The sequence below is a fragment of the Triticum aestivum genome, chromosome 7A (genome assembly GCF_018294505.1).
Source record: "Triticum aestivum cultivar Chinese Spring chromosome 7A, IWGSC CS RefSeq v2.1, whole genome shotgun sequence".
In the NCBI taxonomy this organism is placed as follows: Eukaryota; Viridiplantae; Streptophyta; class Magnoliopsida; order Poales; family Poaceae; genus Triticum; species Triticum aestivum.
In genome coordinates, this window is record NC_057812.1 from 681740677 (window position 1) to 681753429 (window position 12753).

At 38.0% G+C, this 12753-nt stretch overlaps 1 long non-coding RNA gene across 1 annotated transcript; it reads left to right on the forward strand.

Annotated features, from left to right (window-relative positions):
* The first annotated feature begins 399 nt into the window (after positions 1-399).
* On the forward strand, positions 400-3277 carry LOC123154717 (uncharacterized). Its single transcript, XR_006477005.1, has 3 exons — positions 400-820; positions 934-1274; positions 1678-3277. It is a non-coding gene; the product is annotated as an uncharacterized lncRNA (long non-coding RNA).
* The last annotated feature ends 9476 nt before the right edge of the window (positions 3278-12753 follow it).

Consider the following 12753-nt stretch of genomic DNA (forward strand, 5'->3'; position numbering starts at 1 on the left):
AGAAATTACCATGTTAATCCGAAATTATGAGTCGTTTATCTGATGGGGCCGAATTATTACGGTGTAGATTAACCATCTAAAATAGAAACAAGAAAAAAAAATGAACCAGCATATGCCAATTAAAAGGTGATTGGAAAGGCTCATAGTGCTTTCACGTGCAGTTATTTTTTTTTGAAAGGCTTTTACGTGAAGTTGGGAAAAGAGCAGCCAAAAGAAAAAAAAATAGAAACCAAAAGTTATACGATTAGCTTTTCTTCTTTTAAAAGAAGCCAAATGAGTTTAATCTCTATCTAATATCGCATCACGGTTATTGATAACAGTTAAAATAAAAATATAAAAATGTTTGAAAAGGCACCTATGCTTTCACGTACGGGAGGAGGAATAGGCACAGGAAAAAAAGTGGCTTCTTGGTATAGAAGAAATATACAAATCCAATCTCGCTAACAGAAAGAAAAAATGAATCCAGTTGCCTGGTGGCCAGGGGCTCCTCTCCTTCCTCAAGCCTCTCCCGTTCATGGTGACTTCTTATGATCTGACGAGCCTCGCGTGTTATTCTCTCCTTCCGTGTGCCCCTAATCTCGCTGTTTCTCTTTCTTCCCAATAGCAACCAGGCGAGCTACATGTTTGTACGATTTAAACGCTGACATGAAGATAATCAGTAGGCGTCGGTCACCCCATACTATGCTTCAGATCGGTTCCTCACCTAAACACTACCATCATTATGGGAAAACACTGATGTGATCTCCTTTCTGGGAAAAGAGAAAAAGTCAACCACGCACGGCAAGTAAAATCCACCGGGTAATGCCGATCTCTAATCAAGGTTCGTGGATTTCTTAAACTTTGCTATCGTTTCGAGAATTCTACTCATATATTCATCTAATTTCGAATTCTATGTAATATAAATTTAATATTTTGAAAGATCTTTTTTGGCAGATTCTAGATCGCCATCTCTCTGGAGCATGTATTGCGTGGCCTAGCAGCAACAGCTCATCGTCATCTCTCATATCTCATCCGTGGAAGCATGTATGGATGTGTTCAAGTGATGGATGCGTGTCTCAAGCCCTCCAACTACCATCAGAATCTCTATAACAAGCATAACAACGTGGTTAGGTCTCACGAAATCAGGTGATCTGAAAATAACTGCTTGTATCAGTGGAAGGCATGTGACATCTTGCCAAGATAAACTGTCAACTACCGAGCAAAGGAAGCTTTCTAGGAATTCATAGGGTGGCCAGTGGACTGCTACCTTAATTTTTTTCCTCTCGAGTTCTAATGTACGTATGCATTCTCTATTCTTAGAGATACATTGTTCTCAACTTGCAAGCTGAATGCGCTTTGAAATTGACTGAAAATACTTGGAAATAGAATTCTATTTGCTAAAAAATTGCTAAATTTCTTCAGTAGTTTTAGTTTTTTCTACATCGGTACTAGAATACCATCATTGTTTTAGTTATGTTCTTTGTAAGTTTACCAGTGGTTTAGATGATAATTGAGAACAGTCTCAATGGTAGAAATTGAATCACCATTTGTACTACTTAGGATACAAGATTTTGAACATAACAATTTATTTTCTTTTCAGTATAGGCTGCTCGCCCATAAAAGTTTCTTTGATTCAGTTAATTATTTCTCTGCTGCTACACTTATATATTAGGCTTCAGATTTTCTAGATTTCTGCAGGTTATCGGACAAGTTATTTAACCCATTCATCTAATTACAACTTCGCAAGTTTACAAAAAACAATGTCGAGACAAATTGTCGAGTGCCGAGCAAAGGGAGTTTTGAAGCATATTCATATGGTGGCCACTGGACTATATTTATTTTTTCGATGGGAGTTCAAATGTATGTGTCCATTGCCTATTATATTATTGTTACTGTGTTCCCAGGTTACAAACTGAATGTGCTTTCAAATTGGAAACCCAATGCGACTTGAAAAACTTCTAAATAGACTTTTATTTGCTAAATTTTTATTAGTTTTAGTTTTTTTTCAGCAACTATGGAATGCCACCATGTTTTAGTTGTGTTCTTTGTACATTTACCAGTGGTTCAGATGATAGTTCAGAACAATCTCAATGGTAGAGATTGAATCACTATTTGCACAATTTAGGACACAGGATTTTGAACATAGTTTTAGTTCTTTGATCCAGTTAATTATTTCTCAGCTGCCAGACGGATATATTAGGCTTCACATTTTGTAGATTTGTGCAGGTTGTCGTACAACTTATTTCATCCATTCATCTAATCACAACTTCGCATTCACAGAAAACATTGAGTCCCTTACAATCAGTTTGCCCCGAGGACAGATGTTGTTGTGATGTCTCAGGTAAATGAATGGATTCCCTAAAACATTGTGCGAATGAACTATATTGATTGCTAAGTGTATCCCGGAACTTCAAAAGCAAGAATTTGGCTGAACTGAGATTAATCCGAAGTGAAAAGAGAGATAAACACAGCTGCACAGCTGTGCTGCAACCTTCCCAAGTCTTCGGTTAATTGAGACAATGGATAGATATCCCTATGGTCATGTAATTCGTGCTGTCAATATGGTATATATCTCTTCGCAGTTCCACTGTGTCCTCTCCAAGTGTTTGATTAATTGAGACTATGGATTACGTGGCCAGTAGCTACTACATGGTTGATATTGCGCTTCGGGCTGAATGTGCAACCATACCCTAACATTTATGTGTATTCTCATATTTGCTTCTTTTGTGGGCTTTCTACGTCCTAGCGCAGGAGCGGTACGACCAGAACATGTTGCCAAGCTTTGCGCCCTACTACCTTAGTCACTGTTGTTGCATATCATATCAACCGCGCCAAGCCTATATAGCTACCAGATACTCTACGGCCCTTTTAATGGCATTGTCCCGACTAGCAATAGTTCAGTGACATGACCATCCAATCATCCAGTGACTGGATTTCTTCAAGATTTTCATCTGATGAAAAGCCTCCTCAGTGGTCGAGTTATCTTTGCCACATTGGTGCCATCATGTGTGATTAGCAACGATGGAGAGTACCCTATCTAGCCGACAATATCATGTGACTAACTTTTTTGGCAGCGGTGTTTACAAGATTTTTACCTGAGATGAATACGACGATATGCTTGAGTATTGTGCATGCTTTCTATGCATGGTAGTGGTTGAATTTTTAATTTTGGAGCCAACTAGATTAGTGTCAAGCGATAGTGTATGCCCTCAATCATGCAAGTCAAAAAACTCATGCAAGTGATCGACCAAATGGAGGTTATTTTTACTAAGATGTGCATTGGGTATATGCAGTACATTACGACGTGTTTGAATTACATCTTCCGATATATTATATTTGTGTCTATGGGAATGCAATTAATTGTAAATTTTGTACGTGGGTAACGAGTACCTTGGGTGATAGAACTTATTTATCCATCACTATTTTCCTTTAGCATAGCTATATTTTCCTGTAGTGGTGTGTTGCATGGCTAATGTTTCTAATATCTAAGATGTCTCCATTGTCTTGGTTCTTGGCTCCATGGAACCTTTTCTGCAGCCAAGGCATTATTTCGTTTAACTTGCAACCGTATAGCTCTAAAGAAATAAAATTGACATAATGTTTCACTCTGATCATATAATGGTTGATTATGTTTTTCAGTGGAACCGACCGTCGACATGTAAATCATCTTTTAGTTACCGTACTATTTAAAAGAAATAGGTGCATTACTTTGTATTATTAACCTTCTATTGGAAATCAACTTCTGCATGTCTGATAGATACTGATGTTTTGTTACCAGCGTTTATAAATTATTCATTTTGCAACTATACGTGTTGAATTGTATATTTTGGCATATATCTTTTACTCTTTGCTTATTGACTAAAGAACTACCAAACTTATCAGCTTTTAGTCGTTATAAGATTAAGGAACTCATTAATTAACTATTTAGTTGTTTTCATTTTTGAAACACCATGGCATATTTATAATATATTGGATGACAAATGGTCATATATCAACTCTGTACTTACATATGTGGGAGAAGTACAAGGAAGGCTAATTAATTGTCACAGAGCGTCTTTCATATACTATACATGATATTTTGTGTAAGTCAAATACACTATCTATTGATAAATTGAAGGCGTTTCGAAAATAGCTCAGTTACAACATTTCACTTTTGTCTTTAAGGCTTATATCATAGGGTAAAAAGTCACAATAACACTAAGATATTGTGCAACTCTTTTCTATGAATATTTTATGATAACGAAAGAAGAAAATATAACATAAGCCTATATATTAATATAGTCAAAACTGGAGAAGTTTGTTCGCAAACTTTTCAGGACCACACCATCCATTTACAGCCACATGCTGCACAAAATACTACGATTCCACATTCAAAATCACAAAAGTGCATTAGCATACATGTCACAAATATTTTAGGCAAAAAACAATTCTCCAAATGCTTTTTGTTAAAACATATTTTGAGATATTTACATGTATGAGATGTCACGTCGCTATGTTTAAAACAATAATTAGTGTATTTGGCAGCTCTACATCCTCCACGAATAACAAAAACAAACATATGTGCAAGGAAATAACAATGCGTTCCTGACATGACTGTATCTAGCCTTGCCAACCTATATGATGTGGCACACACAGGAAATAACAGTGTGTAAGGAAATAACAGTATATGAAATCCCGTGTTTTTAACCTATATTATTGAGCACACATCCAAGCAAAATCACAAATCAATGTATGGTCATAACATAGACAACAAGACAAAATGAAATAACTAGCCCGTGGGAATGCACGGGTTGACGACTAGTCCTAGTAATCCTTCTAATAATTATGGGAATTCCTACACAACTCTTATGGAAATTATAATAAGATGCCCTCTGAATTTGAGACTAGTGTTAAAGAGTTTATGAATTCACAAAAAAAAATTAATGCTTTGCTTGAGGAGAAATTGCTTAAAGTTGATGATTTTGCTAGAAACGTTGATAGAATTTCTCTTGAGATTGATTCTTTAAAGCTTAGATCTATTCCTCCTAAGCATGATATCAATGAGTCTCTCAAAGCCATGATAATTTCCATTGATGAGTGCAATAAAAGAACCGCTAGGATGCGTGCTTCCTAAGATGCCTTTATTAAAGCGTGTTCTTCCAATACCTATAAAAATCAAGATGAAGATCTAAAAGTTATTGATGTGTCTCCTATTAAATCTTTGTTTTGCAATATGAATCTTGATGAAACTGAATATGATCTTCCTTTACCTAGAAGGCGTTCTAAAAATTCGGAGTATTTAGATCTTAATGATGAAATTGATGAAAGTGGGATTGAAAGAAATAAAAACCTAGATGTTGCTAAACCCACTATATTGGATTTCAAGGAATTTAATTATGAAAGTTGCTCTTTAACTGATTGTATTTCCTTGTTGCAATCCGTGCTAAATTCTCCACATGCTTATAGTCAAAATAAAGCCTTCACCGAACATATTGTTGATGCCTTGATGCAATCTTATGAAGAAAAACTTGAGTTGAAAGTTTCTATCCCTAGAAAACTCTATGATGAGTGGGAACCAACTATTAAAATTAAAATTAAAGATCATGAGTTTTATACTTTGTGTGATTTGGGTGCTAGTGTCTCTACTATTCCCAAGACTTTGTGTGATTTACTAGATTTCCGTAATTTTGATGATTGCTCTCTAAACTTGCATATTGCGTATTCCACTATTAAGAAACCTATGGGAAGGATTAATGATGTTTTTATTGTTGCAAATAGGAATTATGTGCCCGTAGATTTCATTGTTCTTGATATAGATTGCAATCCTTCTTGCCCTATTATTCTTGGTAGACCTTTCCTTAGAACGGTTGGTGCGATTATTGATATGAAGGAAGGGAATATTAGATTTTAATTTCCATTAAAAAAGGGCATGGAACACTTTCCTAGAAATAAATAAAATTTCCATATGAAACTATCATGAGAGCCACTTATGGATTGCCTACCAAAGTTGGCAATACCTAGATCTATCCTCGCTTTTATGCCTAGCTAGGGGCGTTAAATGATAGCTTGTTGGGAGGCAACCCAATTTTATTTTTATTCCTTACTTTTTGCTCCTGCTTAGTAATAAATAAATTATTTAGCCTCTGTTTTGGTTGTGTTTTTTGTGTTTAATTATTGTTTGTGCCAAGTAGAACCGTTGGGAAGACTTGGGGAAAGTCTTGTTGAACTTGCTGTAAAACCAGAAACTTTAGCGCTCACAAGAAATGCTGTTATTTTTATTTGAAGAGTGATACTTAGTTAATTCTTTTTGCAGACGATTAATAGATAAATTCATCACGTCAAGAAATTTATTTTAGAATTTTTGGGGTTCCAGATCTTGCGCTAGCTACAGATTACTACAGACTGTTCTGTTTTTGACAGATTCTGTTTTTCCTGTGTTGTTTGCTTATTTTGATGAATCTATGGCTAGTAAAATAGTTTATAATCCATAGAGAAGTTTGAATACAGTAGGTTTAACACCAATACAAATAAAGAATGAGTTCATTACAGTACCTTTAAGTGGTCTTTTGTTTTCTTTCGCTAACAGAGCTCACGAGTTTTCTATTTTGAGTTTTGTGTTGTGAAGTTTTCATGTTTTGGGTGAATTCTTTTGATGGATCATGGAACAAGGAGTGGCAAGAGCTTAAGCTTGGGGATGCCCATGGAACCCCCAAGATAATCCAAGGACACCAAAAATTCAAAGCTTGGGGATGCCCCGGAAGGCATCCCCTCTTTCGTCCACTTCCATGGGTAATTTACTTGGAGCTATATTTTTATTCACCAACATGATATGTATTTTGCTTGGAGCGTCTTGTATTATTTGTGTCTTTGTGTCTTAGTATGCCACAATCATCCTTGCTGTACACACCTTTTGAGAGAGCCATACATTAATTAAAATTTGATAGAATACTCTATGTGCTTCACTTATATCTTTTGAGCTAGATAATTGTGCTCTATGTGCTTCACTTATATCTTTTGAGCGTTATAATTTTGCTCTATGTGCTTCACTTAGATATTTTAGAGAACGGTAGTGGATTTGTTTTAAAGAAACTATTGACCTCTCATTCTTCACGTAAATTATTTTGAGAGTCTCTTAATAGCATGGTAATTTGCTTAATAATAATACGCTTGGTATTCAAGATTTGTGAAACTTTCTTTTGAATGTGTTGAATACTAAGAAAAGATTGAAGCATGATAATTGTTTTGAGATATTGAGGTGATAATATTAAAGTCATGCTAGTTGAGTAGTTGTGAATTTAAAGAATACTTGTGTTGAAGTTTGTCATTCCCGTAGCATGCATGTGTGGTGAACCGTTATGTGACGAAATCGGAGCATGATTTATTTATTGATTGTCTTCCTTATGAGTGGCGGTCGGGGACGAGCGATGGTCTTTTCCTACCAATCTATCCCCCTAGGAGGATGCGCATAATACTTTGCTTTGATAACTTCTAGATTTTTGCAATAAATATATGAGTTCTTTATGACTAATGTTGAGTCCATGGATTATACACACTCTCACCCTTCCACCTTTGCTAGCCTCTCTAATACCGCGCACCTTTCTCCGGTATCATACACCTACCATATACCTTCCTCAAAACATCCACCATACCTACCTATTATGGCATTTCCATAGCCATTCCGAGATATATTGCCATGCAACTTTCCACCGTTCCGTTCATGACACATTCATCATTGTCATATTGCATATCCCGGTACACCGCCGGATACATTCACATAGAGTCATATTTTGTTCTAAGTATCGAGTTGTAATTGTTGAGTTATAAGAAAAATAAAAGTGTGATGATCATCATTATTAGAGCATTGTCCTAGTGAGGAAAGAATGATGGAGACTATGATTCCCCCATAAGTCGGGATGAGACTCCGGACGAAAAATAAAATAATAATAAAAAAAGAGGCCAAAGAAGCCCAAATAAAAAGAGGCCATAAAAAAAGTCCCAAATAAAAAAATGAGAGAAAAAGAGAGAAGGGACAATGTTACTATCCTTTTACCACACTTGTGCTTCAAAGTAGCACCATGATCTTCATAGTAGAGAGTCTCTCATGTTATCACTTTCATATACTAGTGGGAATTTTACATTATAGAACTTGTCTTGTATATTCCAATGATGGGCTTCCTCAAAATTGCCCTAGGTCTTCATGAGCAAGCAAGTTGGATGCACACCCACTTAGTTTCTTTTTGAGCTTTCATATACTTATAGCTCTAGTGCATCCGTTGCATGGAAATCCCTACTCACTCACATTGATATCTATTGATGGGCATCTCCATAGCCCGTTGATAAGCCTAGTTGATGTGAGACCATCTTCTCCTTTTTGTCTTCCCCACAACCACCATTCTATTCCACATATAGTGCTATATCCATGGCTCACGCTCATGTATTGCGCGAAGATTGAAAAAGTTAGAGTATGAAACAATTGCTTGGCTTGTCATCGGGGTTCTGCATGATTTAAATACTTTGTGTGGTGAAGATGGAGCATAGCCAGACTATATGATTTTGTAGGTATAACTTTCTTTGGCCATGTTATTTTGAGAAGACATAATTGCTTTGTTAGTATGCTTGAAGTATTATTATTTTTATGTCAATATAAACTTTTGTCTTGAATCTTTCTAATCTGAATATTCATACCACAATTAAGAAGATTTACATTGAAATTATGCCAAGTAGCACTTCGCATAAAAAATTCTCTTTTTATCATTTACCTACTTGAGGACGAGCAGGAATTAAGCTTGGGGATGCCTGATACATCTCCAACGTATCTATAATTTTTGATTGCTCCATGCTATATTATCTACTGTTTTGGACTATATTGGGCTTTATTTTCCACTTTTATATTATTTTTGGGACTAACCTATTAACCCGAGGTCCAGCCCAGAATTGCTGTTTTTTTTGCCTACTTCAGTGTTTCAGATAAACGGAATATCAGACGGACTCCAAACGGAATAAAATCTTCAGAAATGTGATTTTCTCACCGAACGTGATCCACGAGACTTGGACCCAGCTCGAAGGAACAAAAGAGGCGGTCACGAGGGTGGCGGCGCCCCCCTAGGGCGCGCCCCTGGCTCGTGGGCCCCTCGTTGCTCCTCCGGCGTACTTCTTCCTCCTAGATATACCCACGTACCCCCAAACCATCACAACAGGAGCCAAAAACCTAATTCCACCGCCGCAACTTTCTGTATCCACGAGATCCCATCTTGGGGCCTATTCCGGAGCTCCGCCGGAAGAGGGTCGTCATCACGGAGGGCTTCTACATCATCATAGCCTCTCCGATGAAGTGTGAGTAGTTTACCTCAGACCTTCGGGTCCATAGTTAGTAGCTAGATGGCTTCTTCTCTCTCTTTGAATCTCAATACAAAGTTCTCCCCCTCTCTTGTGGAGATCTATTTGATGTAATCTTCTTTTTGCGGTGTGTTTGTCGAGACTGATGAATTGTGGGTTTATGATCAAGACTATCTATGAATAATATTTGAATCTTCTCTGAATTCTTTTACGTATGATTGGTTATCTTTGCAAGTCTCTTCGAATTATTTGTTTGGTTTGGCCAACTAGATTGGTAGTTCTTGCCATGGGAGAAGTTCTTAGCTTTGGGTTCGATCTTGCGGTGTCCTTACCCAGTGACAGAAGGGGCAGCAAGGCACGTATTGTATCGTTGCCATCGAGGATAACAAGATGGAGTTTATTTCATATTGCATGAATTTATCTCTCTACATCATGTCATCTTGCTTAAGGCGTTACTCTGTTTTTAACTTAATACTCTAGATGCATGCTGGATAGCGGTCGATGAGTGGAGTAATAGTAGTAGATGCAAAATCGTTTCGATCTACTTGTCACGGACGTGATGCCTATATACATGATCATGCCTAGATATTCTCATAACTATGCTCAATTCTGTCAATTGCTCAACAGTAATTTGTTCACCCACCATAGAATACTTATGCTCTTGAGAGAAGCCACTAGTGAAACCTATGGCCCTCGCATCTATTGTCATCATATCAATCTCCATTACTTTAATCTTGCTTTGCTTTTTACTTTGCTTTTACTTTTTACTTTGCATCTTTATACCAAAAATATTATATCTATCAGATCTCACTCTCGTAAGTGACCATGAAGGGCTTGACAACCCCTAATCGCGTTGGTTGCGAGTAGCTATCGCTTTGTGCAGGTATGAGGGACTTGAGCGTGGGCTCCTACTGGATTGATACCTTGGTTCTCAAAAACTAAGGGAAATACTTACGCTACTCTGCTGCATCATCCCTTCCTCTTCGGGGAAAACCTACGCAAGCTCAAGACGTAGCAGGGGGGCGCGCCTAGGGGGTAGGGCGCATCCCCACCCTCATGGGCAGGGTGTGGCCCCCCTGGTGAACTTCTTGCGCTTGGTATTTTTTTATATACTATGAAAACGTCTTCCGTGAAGTTTCAGGACTTTTGGAGCTGTGCAGAATAGGTCTCTAATATTTGCTCCTTTTCCAGCCCATAATCCCAGCTGCCGGCATTCTCCTTCTTTATGTAAACCTTGCAAAATAAGAGAGAATAGGCATAAGTATCGTGACATAATGTGTAATAACAGCCCATAATGCAATAAATATCGATATAAAAGCATGATGCAAAATGGACGTATCAACTCCCCCAAGCTTAGACCTCGCTTGTCCTCAAGCGAAAGCCGAAATCGAAAAATATGTCCACATGTTTAGAGATAGAGGTGTCGATAAAAATAAAATACGGACATGAGGGCATCATGATCATTCTTAGAACAACAACTTGTATAATTCTTGTCATATGATTTCTTATGCTAGGGTAGTAATTCAATCACAATTTCAAGTATGAATCATAAACTTCATTGAAAACTAACAAACTGTAATCTCAGTCATTGGAGCAATTGCAATTTATCATAACATAGGAAAGTGTCAATATAAGAGCTTTCCAGCAAGTCCACATACTCAACTATCATATAGTCTTTCAAAATTGCTGACACTCATGCAATACTTATGGGTATGGAGTTTTAATCGGACACAGAGAAAGATAGGGGCTTATAGTTTTGCCTCCCAACGTTTTACCTCAAGGGTAATGTCAACAATAATAGTTCATGAAAACTCACATCCAATTAGCCATATATACCAGGATCTTTCCATCATACTGTGCTTGTCAAAGGATAAAATGTAAAAATGAAGGGTGAAGATCACCATGACTCTTATGCAAGGTAGGAGATAAAAGTAATAGATAGGCCATTCGTAGAGGGAAGCAGAGGTTGTCATGCGCTTTTATGATTGGATGCACAAAATCTTAATGCGAAAGAACGTCACTTTATATTGCCACTTGTGATATGGACCTTTATTATGCAGTCTGTCGTTTTTATTTCTTCCATATCACATGATCGTATAAAGCTTATTTTCTCCCACACTAATAAGTCATACATATTTAGAGAGCAGTTTTTATTGCTTGCACCGATGACAACTTACTTGGAGGATCTTACTCAATCCATAGGTAGGTATGGTGGACTCTCATGGAAAAATTGGTTTAAGGTTATTTGGAAGCACAAGTAGTATCTCTACTTGGTGCGATGAATTTGGCTAGCATGAGGGGGATAGGCAAGCTCATCCATGTTGGATGATCCATGACAATATAATTTATCTTAGATAAGAAAACATAACCCATTACATTGTCTTCCTTTTCCAATGTCAACTTTTTAGCATGCCATATTTTAATGAGTGCTCACAATCATAAAAGATATCCAAGATAGTATATTTATATCTGAAGACCTCTCTTTCTTTATTACTTCCTATTAATTGCAACGATGACCAAAACTATGTTTGTCAACTCTCAACAACTTTTATTCCTCATACTCTTTCTATGTGAGCTCATTACTCTCCATAAGATCCATATGATCTCTTTTATTATTTTTATTCTTTCTCTTTTCTTTTATTCACTCAAGATCATATCAAAATAGTCAAGCCCTTGACTCAACACTAATCTTTATTATATATACCTCACGGACTCGATTACATAGAGGGATCATAAAGAAAAACTCACAACTAGATCATGCATAAACTTTATTCTACTAGATCAATATATTACCAAAAGGATCGAACTAAGAAAAACGGTAAAGATAAAGGTGATGGTGATACGATACCGGGGCACTCCCCCAAGCTTGGCAGTTTCCAAGGGGAGTGCCCATACCACTACTAGGGAAAACCTTATACACAGAATATTACCAGCATCGCTCTTCAAAATACGATGCTACTGCTATTTAGCAGCAGCACGTGCCGGAAAAACGCGCTGCTGAAAGAAAAATAACAGTAGCGCGTCATCTCTAGACCGCGTTACTGCTCTAATTGCCATGACCTTGCCGTCCAGCTAGTTATAGCAGTAGCGCCTTACACTGTACCGCGCTACTTCTATTCTCCTTACCTGCAGTGCCTTTTCATACCCGTGCTACTACTAACCCTACCTTATCCCCACGTGGCTGACCCTCTCTCTCTCTCTCACTCTCCCTCTCAGTCACTCTAGCCCGCGCCGATAACCATTGTCGTTCGTCGCTGCCGCCGCCGTCGTCCGTCCGCCACCGAGGTACTCCCTACTTCCGTCCATCCTCCTCCCACCGTGCCCTCCTCCCACCGCGCCCTCCTCCCTCCACCTGCGGCCGCCCCCTCCTCCCTCCTCCTCTGGCAGCCCTCCTCCCACAGCCCCTCCCTCCTCCTCGTCCTCCTCCTCCTCCCATCGCCCCTCCCTCCTCCTCCTCCG